This window comes from Bufo bufo, unplaced genomic scaffold (assembly GCF_905171765.1).
Source record: "Bufo bufo unplaced genomic scaffold, aBufBuf1.1, whole genome shotgun sequence".
In the NCBI taxonomy this organism is placed as follows: domain Eukaryota; kingdom Metazoa; phylum Chordata; class Amphibia; order Anura; family Bufonidae; genus Bufo; species Bufo bufo.
In genome coordinates this window covers 17,300-36,834 of record NW_024400109.1, presented here as the reverse complement: position 1 = coordinate 36,834, position 19,535 = coordinate 17,300, and the positions used below count along the sequence as shown (strand labels likewise).

The 19,535-nt window shown below is 44.0% G+C and overlaps 30 pseudogenes; all 30 read left to right on the top strand.

Moving 5' to 3' along the window:
• The first annotated feature begins 33 nt into the window (after positions 1–33).
• On the top strand, positions 34–152 carry LOC120983650 (annotated as a pseudogene).
• A 58-nt stretch (positions 153–210) lies between these two features.
• On the top strand, positions 211–328 carry LOC120983674 (annotated as a pseudogene).
• A 563-nt stretch (positions 329–891) lies between these two features.
• On the top strand, positions 892–1,010 carry LOC120983665 (annotated as a pseudogene).
• Positions 1,011–1,068: 58 nt separating this feature from the next.
• On the top strand, positions 1,069–1,186 carry LOC120983694 (annotated as a pseudogene).
• Positions 1,187–1,243: 57 nt separating this feature from the next.
• Positions 1,244–1,362, top strand: LOC120983656 (annotated as a pseudogene).
• A 586-nt stretch (positions 1,363–1,948) lies between these two features.
• On the top strand, positions 1,949–2,067 carry LOC120983636 (annotated as a pseudogene).
• Positions 2,068–2,453: 386 nt separating this feature from the next.
• On the top strand, positions 2,454–2,572 carry LOC120983629 (annotated as a pseudogene).
• Positions 2,573–2,630: 58 nt separating this feature from the next.
• On the top strand, positions 2,631–2,748 carry LOC120983693 (annotated as a pseudogene).
• A 56-nt stretch (positions 2,749–2,804) lies between these two features.
• Positions 2,805–2,923, top strand: LOC120983655 (annotated as a pseudogene).
• A 57-nt stretch (positions 2,924–2,980) lies between these two features.
• On the top strand, positions 2,981–3,099 carry LOC120983669 (annotated as a pseudogene).
• A 409-nt stretch (positions 3,100–3,508) lies between these two features.
• LOC120983637 lies at positions 3,509–3,627 on the top strand (annotated as a pseudogene).
• A 58-nt stretch (positions 3,628–3,685) lies between these two features.
• On the top strand, positions 3,686–3,803 carry LOC120983692 (annotated as a pseudogene).
• Positions 3,804–4,037: 234 nt separating this feature from the next.
• On the top strand, positions 4,038–4,156 carry LOC120983649 (annotated as a pseudogene).
• Positions 4,157–4,540: 384 nt separating this feature from the next.
• LOC120983651 lies at positions 4,541–4,659 on the top strand (annotated as a pseudogene).
• A 57-nt stretch (positions 4,660–4,716) lies between these two features.
• Positions 4,717–4,835, top strand: LOC120983667 (annotated as a pseudogene).
• A 58-nt stretch (positions 4,836–4,893) lies between these two features.
• On the top strand, positions 4,894–5,012 carry LOC120983691 (annotated as a pseudogene).
• Positions 5,013–5,057: 45 nt separating this feature from the next.
• Positions 5,058–5,176, top strand: LOC120983658 (annotated as a pseudogene).
• A 233-nt stretch (positions 5,177–5,409) lies between these two features.
• Positions 5,410–5,528, top strand: LOC120983672 (annotated as a pseudogene).
• A 587-nt stretch (positions 5,529–6,115) lies between these two features.
• On the top strand, positions 6,116–6,234 carry LOC120983652 (annotated as a pseudogene).
• A 222-nt stretch (positions 6,235–6,456) lies between these two features.
• Positions 6,457–6,575, top strand: LOC120983675 (annotated as a pseudogene).
• Positions 6,576–6,971: 396 nt separating this feature from the next.
• LOC120983681 lies at positions 6,972–7,090 on the top strand (annotated as a pseudogene).
• A 57-nt stretch (positions 7,091–7,147) lies between these two features.
• On the top strand, positions 7,148–7,266 carry LOC120983684 (annotated as a pseudogene).
• Positions 7,267–7,323: 57 nt separating this feature from the next.
• On the top strand, positions 7,324–7,442 carry LOC120983686 (annotated as a pseudogene).
• A 585-nt stretch (positions 7,443–8,027) lies between these two features.
• LOC120983671 lies at positions 8,028–8,146 on the top strand (annotated as a pseudogene).
• A 57-nt stretch (positions 8,147–8,203) lies between these two features.
• On the top strand, positions 8,204–8,322 carry LOC120983680 (annotated as a pseudogene).
• Positions 8,323–8,379: 57 nt separating this feature from the next.
• Positions 8,380–8,498, top strand: LOC120983683 (annotated as a pseudogene).
• Positions 8,499–8,555: 57 nt separating this feature from the next.
• On the top strand, positions 8,556–8,674 carry LOC120983664 (annotated as a pseudogene).
• A 58-nt stretch (positions 8,675–8,732) lies between these two features.
• On the top strand, positions 8,733–8,851 carry LOC120983690 (annotated as a pseudogene).
• Positions 8,852–8,907: 56 nt separating this feature from the next.
• LOC120983676 lies at positions 8,908–9,026 on the top strand (annotated as a pseudogene).
• A 408-nt stretch (positions 9,027–9,434) lies between these two features.
• LOC120983668 lies at positions 9,435–9,553 on the top strand (annotated as a pseudogene).
• Positions 9,554–19,535: the final 9,982 nt, after the last annotated feature.

Below are 19,535 nucleotides of genomic sequence, written 5' to 3'. Positions count from 1 at the left end.
TAAAAAAGCACAATGGATTGCAGTAGGGTGTTTGTCAACAGTTATTCTAAGCTGAATGTACCTGCACTCGTCAGATCGCAGAAGTTAAGCAGCTTAAGGCTTGGCAAGTACCAGCTTGGGAGACTGATTGGGAATCCCTTGTTCTGCTGACTTTTTTTCTTCCTTTTATTTATAATAAAAAAAAGTACAATGGATTGCAGTAGGGTGCTTGTCAACGGTTATTCTAAGCTGAATGCACCTGCACTCGTCAGATCGCAGAAGATAAGCAGCTTAAGGCTTGGCAAGTACCAGCTTGGCAGACTGTTGGGAATCCCTTGTTCCGTTGACTTTTTTTCTTACTTTTATTCATCATAAAAAAAAGCACAATGGATCGCAGTAGGGTGCTTGTCAACGGTTATTCTAAGCTGAATGTACCTGCACTCCTCAGATTGCAGAAGATAGGCAGCTTAATGCTTGGCAAGTACCAGCTTGGGAGACTGGTTGGGAATCCCTTGCTCCGTTGTCTTTTTTTTATTACTTTAATTTATCATAAAAAAAGCACAATGGATTACAGTTGGGTGTTTGTCAACGGTTATTCTAAGCTGAATGTACCTGCGCTCGTCAGATCGCAGAAGATAAGCAGCTTAAGGCTTGGCAAGTAACAGCTTGGGAGTCCCTTGTTCCGTTGACTTTTTTTCTTACTTTTTTTTATCATAAAAAAAGCACAATGGATTGCAGTAGGGTGTTTGTCAACGGTTATTCTAAGCAGAATGTACCTGCACTCGTCAGATCGCAGAAGATAAGCAGCTTAAGGCTTGGCAAGTACCTGGTTGGGAATCCCTTGTTCCATTGACTTTTTTTCTTACTTTTATTTATCATAAAAAAAGCACAATGGATTGCAGTAGGGTGTTTTTCAACGTTTATTCTAAGCTGAATGTACCTGCACTCATCAGATCGCAGAAGATAAGCAGCTTAAGGCTTGGCAAGTACCAGCTTAGGAGACTGGTTGGGAATCCCTTGTTCCGTTGACTTTTTTTCTTCCTTTTATTTATAATAAAAAAAAGCACAATGGATTGCAGTAGGGTGCTTGTCAACGGTTATTCTAAGCTGAATGTACCTGCACTCGTCAGATCGCAGAAGATAAGCAGCTTAAGGCTTGGCAAGTACCAGCTTGGCAGACTGTTGGGAATCCCTTGTTCCGTTGACTTTTTTTCTTACTTTTATTTATCATAAAAAAAGCACAATGGATTGCAGTAGGGTGTTTGTCAACGGTTATTCTAAGCTGAATGTACCTGCACTCGTCAGATCGCAGAAGATAAGCAGCTTAAGGCTTGGCAAGTATCAGCTTGGGAGACTGGTTGGGAATCCCTTGTTCCGTTGACTTTATTTCTTACTTTTATTTATCATAAAAAAAGCAAAATGGATTGCAGTAGGGTGCTTGTCAACGGTTATTCTAAACTTATTGTACCTGCACTCGTCGGATCGCAGAAAATAAGCAGCTTAAGGCTTGGCAAGTACCAGCTTGGGAGACTGGTTGGGAATCCCTTGTTCCGTTGACTTTTTTTATTACTTTTATTTATCATAAAAAAAAGCACAATGAATTGCAGTAGGGTGCTTGTCAACGGTTGTTCTAAGCTGAATGTACCTGCACTCGTCAGATCGCAGAAGGTAAGCAGCTTAAGGCTTGGCAAGTACCAGCCTGGGAGACTGGTTAGGAATCCCTTGTTCCGTTTACTTTTTTTATTACTTTTATTTATCATAAAAAAAGCACAATAGATTGCAGTAGGGTGCTTGTCAACGGTTAGTCTAAGCTGAATGTACCTGCACTCGTCAGATCGCAGAAGATAAGCAGCTTAAGGCTTGGCAAGTACCAGCCTGGGAGACTGGTTAGGAATCCCTTGTTCCGTTTACTTTTTTTATTACTTTTATTTATCATAAAAAAAGCACAATGGATTGCACTAGGGTGCTTGTCAACGGTTATTCTAAGCTGAATGTACCTGCACTCGTCAGATCGCAGAAGATAAGCAGCTTAAGGCTTGGCAAGTACCAGCTTGGGAGACTGGTTGGGAATCCCTTGTTCCGTTGACTTTTTTTTATTACTTTTATTTATCATAAAAAAAGCACAATGGATTGCAGTAGGGTGCTTGTCAACGGTTATTCTAATCTGAATGTACCTGCACTCATCAGATCGTAGAAGATAAGCAGCTTAAGGCTTGGCAAGTAACAGCTTGGGAGTCTCTTGTTCCGTTGACTTTTTTTCTTACTTTTATTTATCATAAAAAAAGCACAATGGATTGCAGTAGGGTGTTTGTCAACGGTTATTCTAAGCAGAATGTACCTGCACTCGTCAGATCGCAGAAGATAAGCAGCTTAAGGCTTGGCAAGTACCTTGTTGGGAATCCCTTGTTCCATTGACTTTTTTTCTTACTTTTATTTATCATAAAAAAAGCACAATGGATTGCAGTAGGGTGTTTGTCAACGGTTATTCTAAGCTGAATGTACCTGCACTCATCAGATCGCAGAAGATAAGCAGCTTAAGGCTTGGCAAGTACCAGCTTAGGAGACTGGTTGGGAATCCCTTGTTCCGTTGACTTTTTTTCTTCCTTTTATTTATAATAAAAAAAAGCACAATGGATTGCAGTAGGGTGCTTGTCAACGGTTATTCTAAGCTGAATGTACCTGCACTCGTCAGATCGCAGAAGATAAGCAGCTTAAGGCTTGGCAAGTACCAGCTTGGCAGACTGTTGGGAATCCCTTGTTCCGTTGACTTTTTTTCTTACTTTTATTTATCATAAAAAAGCACAATAGATTGCAGTAGGGTGTTTGTCAACGGTTATTCTAAGCTGAATGTACCTGCACTCGTCAGATCGCAGAAGATAAGCAGCTTAAGGCTTGTCAAGTACCAGCTTGGGAGACTGGTTGGGAATCCCTTGTTCCGTTGACTTTATTTCTTACTTTTATTTATCATAAAAAAAGCACAATGGATTGCAGTAGGGTGCTTGTCAACGGTTATTCTAAACTGAATGTACCTGCACTCGTCGGATCGCAGAAAATAAGCAGCTTAAGGCTTGGCAAGTACCAGCTTGGGAGACTGGTTGGGAATCCCTTGTTCCGTTGACTTTTTTTATTACTTTTATTTATCATAAAAAAAAGCACAATGGATTGCAGTAGGGTGCTTGTCAACGGTTAGTCTAAGCTGAATGTACCTGCACTCGTCAGATCGCAGAAGATAAGCAGCTTAAGGCTTGGCAAGTACCAGCTTGTGAGACTGGTTAGGAATCCCTTGTTCCGTTTACTTTTTTTATTACTTTTATTTATCATAAAAAAAGCACAATGGATTGCAGTAGGGTGCTTGTCAACGGTTATTCTAAGCTGAATGTACCTGCACTCGTCAGATCGCTGAAGATAAGCAGCTTAAGGCTTTGCAAGTACCAGCTTGGGAGACTGGTTGGGAATCCCTTGTTCCGTTGACTTTTTTTCTTACTTTTATTTATCATAAAAAAGCACAATGGATTGCAGTAGGGTGTTTGTCAACAGTTATTCTAAGCTGAATGTACCTGCACTCGTCAGATCGCAGAAGATAAGCAGCTTAAGGCTTGGCAAGTACCAGCTTGGGAGACTGATTGGGAATCCCTTGTTCCGCTGACTTTTTTTCTTCCTTTTATTTATAATAAAAAAAAGTACAATGGATTGCAGTAGGGTGCTTGTCAACGGTTATTCTAAGCTGAATGTACCTGCACTCGTCAGATCGCAGAAGATAAGCAGCTTAAGGCTTGGCAAGTACCAGCTTGGCAGACTGTTGGGAATCCCTTGTTCCGTTGACTTTTTTTCTTACTTTTATTTATCATAAAAAAAGCACAATGGATCGCAGTAGGGTGCTTGTCAACGGTTATTCTAAGCTGAATGTACCTGCACTCGTCAGATTGCAGAAGATAGGCAGCTATAGGCTTGGCAAGTACCAGCTTGGGAGACTGGTTGGGAATCCCTTGCTCCGATGTCTTTTTTTTATTACTTTAATTTATCATAAAAAAAGCACAATGGATTACAGTTGGCTGTTTGTCAACGGTTATTCTAAGCTGAATGTACCTGCGCTCGTCAGATCGCAGAAGATAAGCAGCTTAAGGCTTGGCAAGTACCAGCTTGGGAGACTGGTTGGGAATCCCTTGTTCCGTTGACTTTTTTTATTACTTTTATTTATCATAAAAAAAGCACAATGGATTGCAGTAGGGTGCTTGTCAACGGTTATTCTAAGCTGAATGTACCTGCACTCATCAGATCGCAGAAGATAAGCAGCTTAAGGCTTGGCAAGTAACAGCTTGGGAGTCCCTTGTTCCATTGACTTTTTTTCTTACTTTTATTTATCATAAAAAAAGCACAATGGATTGCAGTAGGGTGTTTGTCAACGTTTATTCTAAGCAGAATGTACCTGCACTCGTCAGATCGCAGAAGATAAGCAGCTTAAGGCTTGGCAAGTACCTGGTTGGGAATCCCTTGTTCCATTGACTTTTTGTATTACTTTTATTTATCATAAAAAAGCACAATGGATTGCAGTAGGGTGTTTGTCAATGGTTATTCTAAGCTGAATGTACCTGCACTCGTCAGATCGCAGAAGATAAGCAGCTTAAGGCTTGGCAAGTACCAGCTTGGGAGACTGGTTGGGAATCCCTTGTTCTGTTGACTTTATTTCTTACTTTTATTCATCATAAAAAAAGCACAATGGATTGCAGTAGGGTGCTTGTCAACGGTTATTCTAAACTGAATGTACCTGCACTCGTCGGATCGCAGAAAATAAGCAGCTTAAGGCTTGGCAAGTACCAGCTTGGGAGACTAGTTGGGAATCCCTTGTTCCGTTGACTTTTTTTATTACTTTTATTTATCATAAAAAAAAGCACAATGAATTGCAGTAGGGTGTTTGTCAACGGTTGTTCTAAGCTGAATGTACCTGCACTCGTCAGATCGCAGAAGGTAAGCAGCTTAAGGCTTGGCAAGTACCAACCTGGGAGACTGGTTAGGAATCCCTTGTTCCGTTGACTTTTTTTCATCATAAAAAAAGCACAATGGATTGCAGTAGGGTGTTTGTCAACGGTTATTCTAAGCTGCATGTACTTGCACTCGTCAGATCGCAGAAGATAAGCAGCTTAAGGCTTGGCAAGTACCAGCTTGGGAGACTGGTTGGGAATCCCTTGTTCCGTTGACTTTTTTTATTACTTTTATTTATCATAAAAAAAGCACAATGGATTGCAGTACGGTGCTTGTCAACGGTTAGTCTAAGCTGAATGTACCTGCACTTCTCAGATCGCAGAAGATAAGCAGCTTAAGGCTTGGCAAGTACCAGCTTGGGAGACTGGTTAGGAATCCCTTGTTCCGTTTACTTTTTTTATTACTTTTATTTATCATAAAAAAAGCACAATGGATTGCAGTAGGGTGCTTGTCAACGGTTATTCTAAGCTGAATGTACCTGCACTCGTCAGATCGCAGAAGATAAGCAGCTTAAGGCTTTGCAAGTACCAGCTTGGGAGACTGGTTGGGAATCCCTTGTTCCGTTGACTTTTTTTCTTACTTTTATTTATCATAAAAAAAGCACAATGGATTGCAGTAGGGTGTTTGTCAACAGTTATTCTAAGCTGAATGTACCTGTACTCGTCAGATCGCAGAAGATAAGCAGCTTAAGGCTTGGCAAGTACCAGCTTGGGAGACTGGTTGGGAATCCCTTGTTCCGCTGACTTTTTTTCTTCCTTTTATTTATAATAAAAAAAAGCACAATGAATTGCAGTAGGGTGCTTGTCAACGGTTATTCTAAGCTGAATGTACCTGCACTCCTCAGATCGCAGAAGATAAGCAGCTTAAGGCTTGGCAAGTACCAGCTTGGCAGACTGTTGGGAATCCCTTGATCCGTTGACTTTTTTTCTTACTTTTATTTATCATAAAAAAAAGCACAATGGATTGCAGTAGGGTGCTTGTCAACGGTTATTCTAAGCTGAATGTACCTGCACTTGTCAGATTGCAGAAGATAGGCAGCTTAAGGCTTGGCAAGTACCAGCTTGGGAGACTGGTTGGGAATCCCTTGCTCCGTTGTATTTTTTTTATTACTTTAATTTATCAAAAAAAAAGCACAATGGATTACAGTTGGGTGTTTGTCAACGGTTATTCTAAGCTGAATGTGCCTGCGCTCGTCAGATCGCAGAAGATAAGCAGCTTAAGGCTTGGCAAGTACCAGCTTGGGAGACTGTTTGGGAACCCCTTGTTCCGTTGACTTTTTTTCTTACTTTTATTTATCATAAAAAAAAGCACAATGGATTGCAGTAGGGTGCTTGTCAACGGTTATTCTAAGCTGAATGTACCTGTACTCGTCAGATCGCAGAAGATAAGCAGCTTAAGGCTTGGCAAGTACCTGGTTGGGAATCCCTTGTTCCGTTGACTTTTTTTATTACTTTTATTTATCATAAAAAAAGCACAATGGATTGCAGTAGGGTGTTTGTCAATGGTTATTCTAAGCTGAATGTACCTGCACTTGTCAGATCGCAGAAGATAAGCAGCTTAAGGCTTGGCAAGTACCAGCTTGGGAGACTGGTTGGGAATCCCTTGTTCCGTTGACTTTTTTTATTACTTTTATTTATCATAAAAAAAGCGCAATGGATTGCAGTAGGGTGCTTGTCAACGGTTGTTTTAAGCTGAATGTACCTGCACTCGTCAGATCGCAAAAGATAAGCAGCTTAAGGCTTGGCAAGTACCAGGTTGGGAATCCCATGTTCTGTTGACTTTATTTATCACTTTAATTTATCATAAAAAAAGCACAATGGATTGCAGTTGGTTTTTGTGAACGGTTATTTTAAGCTGAATGTACCTGCACTCGTCAGATCGTAGAAGATAAGCAGCTTAAGGCTTGGCAAGTACCAGCTTGGGAGACTGGTTGGGAATACCTTGTTCCGTTGACTTTTTTTATTACTTTTATTTATCATAAAAAAAGCACAATGGATTGCAGTAGGGTGTTTGTCAATGGTAATTCTAAGCTGAATGTACCTGCACTCGTCAGATCGCAAAAGATAAGCAGCTTAAGGCTTGGCAAGTACCAGCTTGGGAGACTGGTTGGGAATCCCATGTTCTGTTGACTTTATTTATCACTTTTATTTATCATAAAAAAAGCACAATGGATTGCAGTAGGGTGCTTGTCAACGGTTATTCTAAGCTGAATGTTCCTGCACTTGTCAGATCGCAGAAGATAAGCAGCTTAAGGCTTGGCAAGTACCAGCTTGGGAGACTGGTTGGGAATCCCTTGTTCCGTTGACTTTTTTTCTTACTTTTATTTATCATAAAAAAAGCACAATTGATTGCACTAGGGTGCTTGTCAACGGTTATTCTAAGCTGAATGTACCTGCACTCGTCAGATCGCAGAAGATAAGCAGCTTAAGGCTTGGCAAGTACCAGCTTGGGAGACTGGTTGTGAATACCTTGTTCCGTTGTTTTTTTTTATTACTTTTATTTATCATAAAAAAGCACAATGGATTGCAGTAGCGTGTTTGTCAACGGTTATTCTAAGCTAAATGTTCCTGCACTCGTCAGATCGCAAAAGATAAGCAGCTTAAGGCTTGTCAAGTACCAGCTTGGGAGACTGGTTGGGAATCCCTTGTTCCGTTGACTTTTTTTCTCACTTTTATTTATCATAAAAAAGCACAATGGATTGCAGTAGGGTGCTTGTCAACGGTTATTCTAAGCTGAATGTACCTGCACTTGTCAGATTGCAGAAGATAAGCAGCTTAAGGTTTGGCAAGTACCAGCTTGGGAGACTGGTTGGGAATCCCTTGTTCCGTTGACTTTTTTTATTACTTTTATTTATCATAAAAAAAGCACAATGGATTGCAGTAGGGTGCTTGTCAACGGTTATTCTAAGCTGAATGTACCTGCACTCGTCAGATTGCAGAAGATAAACAGCTTAAGGCTTGGCAAGTACCAGCTTGGGAGTCTGGTTTAGAATCCCTTGTTCCGTTGACTTTTTTTATTACTTTTATTTATCAAAAAAAAAAAGCACAATGGATTGCAGTAGGGTGTCTGTCAACGGTTATTCTAAGCTGAATGTACCTGTACTCGTCAGATCGCAGAAGATAAGCAGCTTAAGGCTTGGCAAGTAACAGCTTGGGAGACTGTTTGGGAATCCCTTGTTCCGTTGACTTTTTTTCTTACTTTTATTTATCATAAAAAAAGCACAATGGATTGCAGTAGGGTGATTGTCAATGGTAATTCTAAGCTGAATGTACCTGCACTCGTCAGATCGCAAAAGATAAGCAGCTTAAGGCTTGGCAAGTACCAGCTTGGGAGACTGGTTGGGAATCCCATGTTCTGTTGACTTTATTTATCACTTTTATTTATCATAAAAAAAGCACAATGGATTGCAGAAGGGTGCTTGTCAACGGTTATTCTAAGCTGAATGTTCCTGCACTTGTCAGATCGCAGAAGATAAGCAGCTTAAGGCTTGGCAAGTACCAGCTTGGGAGACTGGTTGGGAATCCCTTGTTCCGTTGACTTTTTTTCTTACTTTTATTTATCATAAAAAAAGCACAATGGATTGCACTAGGGTGTTTGTCAACGGTTATTCTATGCTGATTGTACCTGCACTCGTCAGATCGCAGAAGATAAGCAGCTTAAGGCTTGGCAAGTACCAGCTTGGGAGACTGGTTGGGAATCCCTTGTTCCGTTGACTTTTTTTTATTACTTTTATTTATCATAAAAAAAGCACAATGGATTGCAGTAGGGTGCTTGTCAACGGTTATTCTAAGCTGAATGTACCTGCACTCGTCAGATTGCAGAAGATAAGCAGCTTAAGGCTTGGCAAGTACCAGCTTGGGAGACTGGTTGGGAATACCTTGTTCCGTTGTTTTTTTTTATTACTTTTATTTATCATAAAAAAGCACAATGGATTGCAGTAGTGTTTTTGTCAACGGTTATTCTAAGCTAAATGTTCCTGCACTCGTCAGATCGCAGAAGATAAGCAGCTTAAGGCTTGGCAAGTACCAGCTTGGGAGACTGGTTGGGAATCCCTTGTTCCGTTGACTTTTTTTCTCACTTTTATTTATCATAAAAAAGCACAATGGATTGCAGTAGGGTGCTTGTCAACGGTCATTCTAAGCTGAATGTACCTGCACTTGTCAGATCGCAGAAGATAAGCAGCTTAAGGTTTGGCAAGTACCAGCTTGGGAGACTGGTTAAGAATCCCTTGTTCCGTTGACTTTTTTTATTACTTTTATTTATCATAAAAAAAGCACAATGGATTGCAGTAGGGTGCTTGTCAACGGTTATTCTAAGCTGAATGTACCTGCACTCGTCAGATTGCAGAAGATAAACAGCTAAAGGCTTGGCAAGTACCAGCTTGGGAGTCTGGTTTAGAATCCCTTGTTCCGTTGACTTTTTTTATTACTTTTATTTATCATAAAAAAAGCACAATGGATTGCAGTAGGGTGTCTGTCAACGGTTATTCTAAGCTGAATGTACCTGTACTCGTCAGATCGCAGAAAATAAGCAGCTTAAGGCTTGGCAAGTAACAGCTTGGGAGACTGTTTGGGAATCCCTTGTTCCGTTGACTTTTTTTCTTACTTTTATTTATCATAAAAAAAGCACAATGGATTGCAGTAGGGTGTTTGTCAACGGTTATTCTAAGCTGAATGTACCTGCACTCGTCAGATCGCAGAAGATAAGCAGCTTAAGGCTTGGCAAGTAGTGTTGAGCGCGAATATTCGAAAAGCGAATTTTTTTAGCGAATATCGCAATTTCGAGATTTCGCGAATATTTTGAATATAGTGCTATATATTCGTAAAAACGAATATTCGTTTTTTTTTTTTTAACAAAATTACAGTACACATATAATTGATTGTTTCCCAAAGGTCCAAAAGCTCAGAACTTAGTCACATTGCCGAGAAAGTGATAAAGTTGCGAATCTTCGTAAGGCGATTATATTAGCGCATAGGCGAATATCTGCACTTGTCCCAGAACAGAGGCAAAGGGCTTTGCATTCATACTTTAGTGAATTGAGTTGCGAATCTTCCTAAGGCGATAATATTAGCGCACAGGCGAATATCAGCACTTGTCCCCAGAACAGAAAGGCAAAGGCCTGTGCATTCATATAGTATAGCACCATATTCGCGAATATTTAGAACTTCGAAAATTTCGACTTACGAATATTCGTATTTTTTATTTTAGTTTCCACAGTACAGATTACATTCATCTGTACTCTGTCAACTACTTTCATCACCCCCCACTGTATCTCGATTGTTTCCCAAAGGTCCAAAAGCTCAGATCTTAGTCACATTGCCGAGAAAGTGATTGAGGTGCGAATATTCGTAAGGCGATTATATTAGCGCATAGGCGAATATCTGCACTTGTCCCAGAACAGAGGCAAAGGATTTTGCATTCATACTTTAGTGAATTGAGTTGCGAATCTTCCTAAGGCGATAATATTAGCGCACAGGTGAATATCAGCACTTGTCCCCAGAACAGAAAGGCAAAGGCCTGTGCATTCATATAGTATAGCACCATATTCGCGAATATTTAGAACTTCGAAAATTTCGACTTACGAATATTCGTATTTTTTATTTTAGTTTCCACAGTACAGATTACATTCATCTGTACTCTGTCAACTACTTTCATCACCCCCCACTGTATCTCGATTGTTTCCCAAAGGTCCAAAAGCTCAGATCTTAGTCACATTGCCGAGAAAGTGATTGAGGTGCGAATATTCGTAAGGCGATTATATTAGCGCATAGGCGAATATCTGCACTTGTCCCAGAACAGAGGCAAAGGACTTTGCATTCATACTTTAGTGAATTGAGTTGCGAATCTTCCTAAGGCGATAATATTAGCGCACAGGCGAATATCAGCACTTGTCCCCAGAACAGAAAGGCAAAGGCCTGTGCATTCATATAGTATAGCACCATATTCGCGAATATTTAGAACTTCGAAAATTTCGACTTACGAATATTCGTATTTTTTATTTTAGTTTCCACAGTACAGATTACATTCATCTGTACTCTGTCAACTACTTTCATCACCCCCCACTGTATCTCGATTGTTTCCCAAAGGTCCAAAAGCTCAGATCTTAGTCACATTGCCGAGAAAGTGATTGAGGCGCGAAATTTCGTAATGCGATTTTATTAGCGCACATGCGAATATCGGCTCTTCGTGAGGACACTAATCCCTCCCTCATTTTAGATTGTGGGCCAATGAGAAGGAGTCCAACAGGTTAGCAACATCCCTAGCAACCAATCAGAAAGTTGCCCACCCCATTACTATATAAGATTTTGTCACGGCATCCATTTTGTGCAGTTTCATGTGGTGGTGATTGAGAGAGGAGCTTGGAACTGTGCAGTGCTTTGCTTTTTTAAAAGCAAATTACAAATCAAATTGTTTAATCTGATAGTGTTAGATAGGGTAGGTTAGTGTAGCTGATAGGTTAAAGATTAGGGTACAGAGTTAGGAGAAAAATAATAATTTATTTAGGTTAGTGAATAGATTAGTGTAGCTGATAGTTTCTAGTGCAGGGTGCAGTGTAGGGCCTAGTTAGGAGAAATATAATAATTTAGGTTAGTGAATAGTTAGCTGATAGTTTCTAGTGCAGAGTGCAGTGTAGGGCCTAGTTAGGAGAAATATAATAATTTAGGTTAGTGAATAGTTAGCTGATAGTTTCTAGTGCAGAGTGCAGTGTAGGGCCTAGTTAGGAGAAATATAATAATTTAGGTTAGTGAATAGTTAGCTGATAGTTTCTAGTGCAGAGTGCAGTGTAGGGCCTAGTTAGGAGAAATATAATAATTTAGGTTAGTGAATATATTAGTTAGGTGATAGTTTCTAGTGAAGGGTGTAGGTTAGTTATAGTGTAGGCTTTAGTTTTCCTTTATTACTGTTTAGTTTGTGTCGTGTCAGTGTCTACGTCCTTTAGTGTAGTTTATTAGTTTTCCTTTATTACTGTTTAGTTTGTGTCGTGTCAGTGTCTACGTCCTTTGTTAGTTAAAAAAAAAAAAGACAAAAATTTTTTTATTCGTTTTAGTGTTTTTCTTTTACTTGTTATTCGGTGTATTGTCCGCGTTGTTTTCTTTATTGTACGACAGTCCCCATCCCAATAAACTTATTCCCAAAATCAAATTATATTATTTAATTTTTCTATAAATTCAAAAAATAAAAATAATGAGGTCTTCACGAACAAGCAGCAGGGGTAGGAGAGTAGTTGGTCCCAGTGCTGGACAGCTGCCAGCACGGGGCCGCTCCTCTACCCACCGAGGTGCGGACGCAGGTGTCAGGGGCGTCCGCCTTATTCGTGAATATTTTGGGACTGGCAGCAGGAGAATTACCTCACAGGATGCCGAGGAAGTTATGTCTCTCGTGGCACAAGGCAGTGCCACAGAGTCCTCTGCCCCGGCTCCGAGCAGCAGCTGCACTTCGTCTCCTGCAGGACCAACCCCCAGCCCCCAAGAATCGTCTCTGCTCCTGTTTGACAGCGACAGTGAGAGGGACATCTTGGGGGAGGTAATGCAGGAGGCTGATTTGCAGTTCAGTCCTGAGGGTCAGGACCTTATGGAAGGGATGGAGGAGGAGATGGAGGGGGTACCACCTGTATGTACCCCAGTGACATCCCTTCCAACAGGTGCGGGCGGTTTCAGCCAGCAAAACCCCACACCTAATCAGACCCAGGTGTCAGCGAGGGGACAGAGGAGCCAGATCAGGGGCCCCACGTCTGCTGTTCGCCTCAGTCCACCACTGGTTGGCCCGGTGTCTGACATATCGGGGGACGAAGAGGAGGGTGATCGAGAATGGGTGCCACCTCCCTTGTCAGGCATCAGCAGCAATGATGAGGAGGAAGGTAGGCACCAGAGGCAAATGGTGCGACAGGTTGCCAGTGAGCCCAGAGTCAGGGGCTCCACTGGTAATGGCAGTAGGAGGAGGCAGCAGCAGCCACCTCCACCTGTCCGCACCGAGCCCGAGCAGGCGCAAGTCAGCACCGCCCCATCTGACAGGAGGGTGGTGCGTAAGTCGCCTGTTTGGGCTTATTTCACCCTGGCACCAGATGATGCCACAATTGGCATTTGTAATCTGTGCCATGCCAGGGTGAGGAGAGGGAGGTCTGCGGCTCGGCACCACTGCCCTCACCCAGCACCTGAGAGTCAACCACTGGCGGGAGTGGGAACAGATGCGGGGTGGTCACAGCAGTGGCGCCACCAGCAGTGCGCAGGGGACAGCAGCTCCTGCCACTGTTCTGCAGCCACCCCAACCACTTCCAACAAGGCGTTCCCACTCCCCCGCTCCCTCTCCTAGAGGTACTGGCATCCAGACCTCTGCCTCCACCGCACCCTCCTCTATGCCCTCCACTGCCGTCCAGCGCCAGCCCACGGTTGCTGACCTTTTTGAACGCACCGCGCCCTATGCCCCCGGGGACCGACGCGTGCGTTCACTCAATGGGCTCCTGGCAAGGGTTATCGCCCAACATCTGCTGCCCTTCAATCTTGTGGACAGCAATCCATTCCGGCAGATGTTGGAGCAGGCACAACCCAGATGGCGTGTCCCCAGCCGCCATTTCTTTGCCAGGACTGGCGTCCCTGCCCTACACCAGCACATTGTGCAGAATGTATCCCTGTCGCTGGATCATGCTGTCAGTGACAGGGTGCATCTGACAATGGATGCTTGGACCAGCAGGCATGGGCAGGGACGCTATATCAGTTTTACTGCCCATTGGGTTTCCCTCCGAGGCGCCGGGGAGGGAACGGCGGCATCAGACTTTGTGGTGCCGCCCCGGGGTGTCCAGGGGAGAACTGCTGCTCTCCCCTCACAAGCCACTGTCTCCACTGCTGCTGAGCCCCCCAGCAAGCGTCCCCGAAGCTACGCAAGTGTGGTGCACGTCCGCTGCCAGGCCGTGCTCCAGCTTGTGAGCTTAGGGGAACGGAGACACACTGGACCTGATGTTCTGGCCGCACTACAGGCTCAGGTCCAGAAGTGGCTGACACCCCGAAGGCTCCAGGCAGGTATGGTTGTCTGTGACAACGGCAGCAACCTCCTCGCCGCCCTCCATGCTGGCAGTCTTACCCACGTACCCTGCATGGCACATGTCCTCAACCTAGTTGTGCAGAAGTTCCTCAGAACATACGAAGGGTTGAGTGACATTGTGCTAAGGGTACAGAGGATTGCCAGCCACTTTAGACGCTCCCCAACTGCTGCCGCGTCCCTGTCCAGACTGCAGCGGGACAACAGCCTGCCACCTCACAGGCTGATTGTCGACAGCGTGACGCGGTGGAACTCCACCCTCCACATGCTGGAGAGGTTGTGGGAGCAGCGAAGGGCGGTGAGGGAATACCTGCTGGACCAAGGCACTCCAGGGCCAACCAACCCACTCCCATACATCACTAATGCGGAGTGGGGGCAGATACAGCAGGTCTGCCACGTGTTGGCCCCATTTGAGCAGGCGACCAAGATGGTCAGTGGGGAGCATGTCGGCCTCAATGACGTGCTCCCCATAGTGTTCCTGCTGGACAGGACACTAGATCGCCTGCTCGAGGCTGGGGAGAGTGCCTTGGTGGAGCAAGAGGCAATGCTTCACCAGGACGAGGAGGAGGAGGAGGAGGACAATGATGATGTGGAAGTCCAGGAGTCTGGGCCTGGTCAGGAGGGAGAGACGGTGTTGGGGGCACCGTTAGTCCGGGGGTGGGGCAGCTCCGACCGGAAGCATCAGCAACAGCAGCAGGAGGACCAAGAGGTCATGGTCCTGGGCATCCATGAAGAGTCACAGCGGGCTGTCCTCTTCCCTATGGCTGCCCACATGCTGCGATGCCTCCGGAGGGACCCCCGGATCAAGAGAATCAAGGAGAGGGAAGATTATTGGTTGGCCACCCTTTTAGACCCTCGCTGCAAGGGGAAACTGGAGCAGTTCATTCCAGCCTGCCGTAGACAGGCCCGGATGGATCAACTGCGGGCCTGTCTGATCAAGCGGCTGGAGCAGGCCAACCCTCGGCCTCACGCTCCAGTTCTCCCCGCCCATCTCACCCAGCAGGTGGCTGGCCCCAGCAGCACCAGCCGAGCAGGTGACCTTATGGGTGAGATGCGGTCGTTCTACCAGTCTGCGCGACCCAGTAGCAGCAGCAGCAGCAGCAGTCACCACCAGCGGCTGGCCCGCATGGTGGCAGACTACATGGGGTCCGTTGGTGCTTCCGACAGCATGAGCACCGACGACCCCATGGAGTACTGGGTTGCCAGGCTGGACACCTGCCGCGAGCTCGCTCAGTATGCGCTGGAGTTACTATCTTGCCCCCCCTCCAGCGTACTGTCTAAGCGGACATTTAGCGCGGCAGGTGGGGTGGTCACGGACAAGCGGACCCGTCTGTCCACAGAGTCAGTGGACAGACTTACATTCATTAAAATGAACGAGTCCTGGATCGGCAGTGACTTCTTGTCCCCCGCTGTTGGTTCAGGCCGTTGAAGGGTCCCTTGTCCATCCCTCTCCTTGTCTCTCCCTCCAAAACTTCGTTTTTTTTAAATTATATATTGATATATTATTAGATTAATTAATTTTCATAATGTAATTTGACTTAAATGGATTGTTACCAATCCAAAAACTAAATTAAATAGACACGCCGCATGCTTCGGTAGTCAACAATTTATTCTTTAAAGCATATTGAGTCAGTATCAGAACACTGGGGCTACACAGCCAGCCTAACCGTGTGATGATTCCTACACGCCAGATGTCTTATTTCATTTATGGGCTTACCATGGCCTGTTGATTTCCCATTAAGCAGTACACATTGCTGCTGCCAACTTTGAACCTGCTGCTGACTGACATGTCATATTTAATTTATGGGCTTACCATGGCCTGTTGATTTCCCATTCCGCAGTACACATTGCTGCTGCCAACTTTGAACCTGCTGCTGACTGACATGTCATATTTCATTTATGGGCTTACCATGGCCTGTTGATTCCACATTCCGCAGTACACATTGCTGCTGCCAACTTTGAAACTGCTGCTGACTGACATGTCATATTTCATTTATGGGCTTACCATGGCCTGTTGATTTCCCATTAAGCAGTACACATTGCTGCTGCCAACTTTGAACCTGCTGCTGACTGACATGTCATATTTCATTTATGGGCTTACCATGGCCTGTTGATTCCACATTCCGCAGTACACATTGCTGCTGCCAACTTTGAAACTGCTGCTGACTGACATGTCATATTTCATTTATGGGCTTACCATGGCCTGTTGATTTCCCATTCCGCAGTACACATTGCTGCTGCCAACTTTGAACCTGCTGCTGACTGACATGTCATATTTCATTTATGGGCTTACCATGGCCTGTTGATTTCCCATTCCGCAGTACACATTGCTGCTGCCAACTTTGAACCTGCTGCTGACTGACATGTCATATTTCATTTATGGGCTTACCATGGCCTGTTGATTTCACATTCCGCAGTACACATTGCTGCTGCCAACTTTGAACCTGCTGCTGACTGACATGTCATATTTCATTTATGGGCTTACCATGGCCTGTTGATTTCACATTCCGCAGTACACATTGCTGCTGCCAACTTTGAACGTGATGCTGTCTAAAATGTCTTATTTCATTTATGGGCTTACCATGGCCTGTTGATTTCCCATTAAGCAGTACACATTGCTGCTGCCAACTTAGAACCTGCTGCTGACTGACATGTCATATTTCATTTATGGGCTTACCATGGCCTGTTGATTTCACATTCCGCAGTACACATTGCTGCTGCCAACTTTGAACCTGCTGCTGACTGACATGTCATATTTCATTTATGGGCTTACCATGGCCTGTTGATTCCACATTCCGCAGTACACATTGCTGCTGCCAACTTTGAAACTGCTGCTGACTGGCATGTCATATTTCATTTATGGGCTTACCATGGCCTGTTGATTTCCCATTCCGCAGTACACATTGCTGCTGCCAACTTTGAACCTGCTGCTGACTGACATGTCATATTTCATTTATGGGCTTACCATGGCCTGTTGATTTCCCATTCCGCAGTACACATTGCTGCTGCCAACTTTGAACCTGCTGCTGACTGACATGTCATATTTCATTTATGGGCTTACCATGGCCTGTTGATTTCCCATTCCGCAGTACACATTGCTGCTGCCAACTTTGAACCTGCTGCTGACTGACATGTCATATTTCATTTATGGGCTTACCATGGCCTGTTGATTTCACATTCCGCAGTACAAATTGCTGCTGCCAACTTTGAACCTGCTGCTGACTGACATGTCATATTTCATTTATGGGCTTACCATGGCCTGTTGATTTCACATTTCGCAGTACACATTGCTGCTGCCAACTTTGAACGTGATGCTGTCTAAAATGTCTTATTTCATTTATGGGCTTACCATGGCCTGTTGATTTCCCATTAAGCAGTACACATTGCTGCTGCCAACTTTGAACCTGCTGCTGACTGACATGTCATATTTCATTTATGGGCTTACCATGGCCTGTTGATTTCACATTCCGCAGTACACATTGCTGCTGCCAACTTTGAACCTGCTGCTGACTGACATGTCATATTTCATTTATGGGCTTACCATGGCCTGTTGATTCCACATTCCGCAGTACACATTGCTGCTGCCAACTTTGAACCTGCTGCTGACTGACATGTCATATTTCATTTATGGGCTTACCATGGCCTGTTGATTTCCCATTCCGCAGTACACATTGCTGCTGCCAACTTTGAACCTGCTGCTGACTGACATGTCATATTTCATTTATGGGCTTACCATGGCCTGTTGATTTCCCATTCCGCAGTACACATTGCTGCTGCCAACTTTGAACGTGATGCTGTCTAAAATGTCTTATTTCATTTATGGGCTTACCATGGCCTGTTGATTTCCCATTCCTCAGTACACATTGCTGCTGCCAACTTTGAACGTGATGCTGTCTGTCCTGATAAGTTATTCAGAGCTATGTTTAGGCCTTTTACTAGACATTATCCATCTTCCATCCTGTTGATGCTGCTATTGAATTTGCTGATCAGGCTGATTTTGGTTTAGTCCTTACACTACATCATTATATTTAAATGTTGATTATGCATTTCCTACTGAGTTGTGCCAAGTTATGTTTAGACCTTATGCTCAACCATTTCAAACTTCCATCTTGTTGATGCTGCATCTGTCTATCCTGAACATGTAGTTATAATTACTCTTTATTCTTCAATTTTATCATTAAATTATGATGCTGCCTATCCTGCAGGATTAGGCGAAAATAATGTAGACCTTTTACTATGGTGTTTACATTTACCTGCTTTTGTCTGCCCTGTTCCTGCAGAGTTTATTTTACCTATCTGTGGCCTTTAGACAACAGATTTTTCTATTTTTTTTTTTTAACTCATTTTATTGAAGTTTAACAACAAGCATGGTTCATCACATTCCGGAGCAATGGCAGCCCTCGCAGGGGAGCCACTAGCTCCATACAATACACTGCGTGCAGAATTATTAGGCAAATGAGTATTTTGACCACATCATCCTCTTTATGCATGTTGTCTTACTCCAAGCTGTATAGGCTCGAAAGCCTACTACCAATTAAGCATATTAGGTGATGTGCATCTCTGTAATGAGAAGGGGTGTGGTCTAATGACATCAACACCCTATATCAGGTGTGCATAATTATTAGGCAACTTCCTTTCCTTTGGCAAAATGGGTCAAAAGAAGGACTTGACAGGCTCAGAAAAGTCAAAAATTGTGAGATATCTTGCAGAGGGATGCAGCACTCTTAAAATTGCAAAGCTTCTGAAGCGTGATCATCGAACAATCAAGCGTTTCATTCAAAATAGTCAACAGGGTTGCAAGAAGCGTGTGGAAAAACCAAGGCGCAAAATAACTGCCCATGAACTGAGAAAAGTCAAGCGTGCAGCTGCCAAGATGCCACTTGCCACCAGTTTGGCCATATTTCAGAGCTGCAACATCATTGGAGTGCCCAAAAGCACAAGGTGTGCAATACTCAGAGACATGGCCAAGGTAAGAAAGGCTGAAAGACGACCACCACTGAACAAGACACACAAGCTGCAACGTCAAGACTGGGCCAAGAAATATCTCAAGACTGATTTTTCGAAGGTTTTATGGACTGATGAAATGAGAGTGAGTCTTGATGGGCCAGATGGATGGGCCCGTGGCTGGATTGGTAAAGGGCAGAGAGCTCCAGTCCGACTCAGACGCCAGCAAGGTGGAGGTGGAGTACTGGTTTGGGCTGGTATCATCAAAGATGAGCTTGTGGGGCCTTTTCGGGTTGAGGATGGAGTCAAGCTCAACTCCCAGTCCTACTGCCAGTTTCTGGAAGACACCTTCTTCAAGCAGTGGTACAGGAAGAAGTCTGCATCCTTCAAGAAAAACATGATTTTCATGCAGGACAATGCTCCATCACACGCATCCAAGTACTCCACAGCGTGGCTGGCAAGAAAGGGTATAAAAGAAGAAAATCTAATGACATGGCCTCCTTGTTCCCCTGATCTGAACCCTATTGAGAACCTGTGGTCCATCATCAAATGTGAGATTTACAAGGAGGGAAAACAGTACACCTCTCTGAACAGTGCCT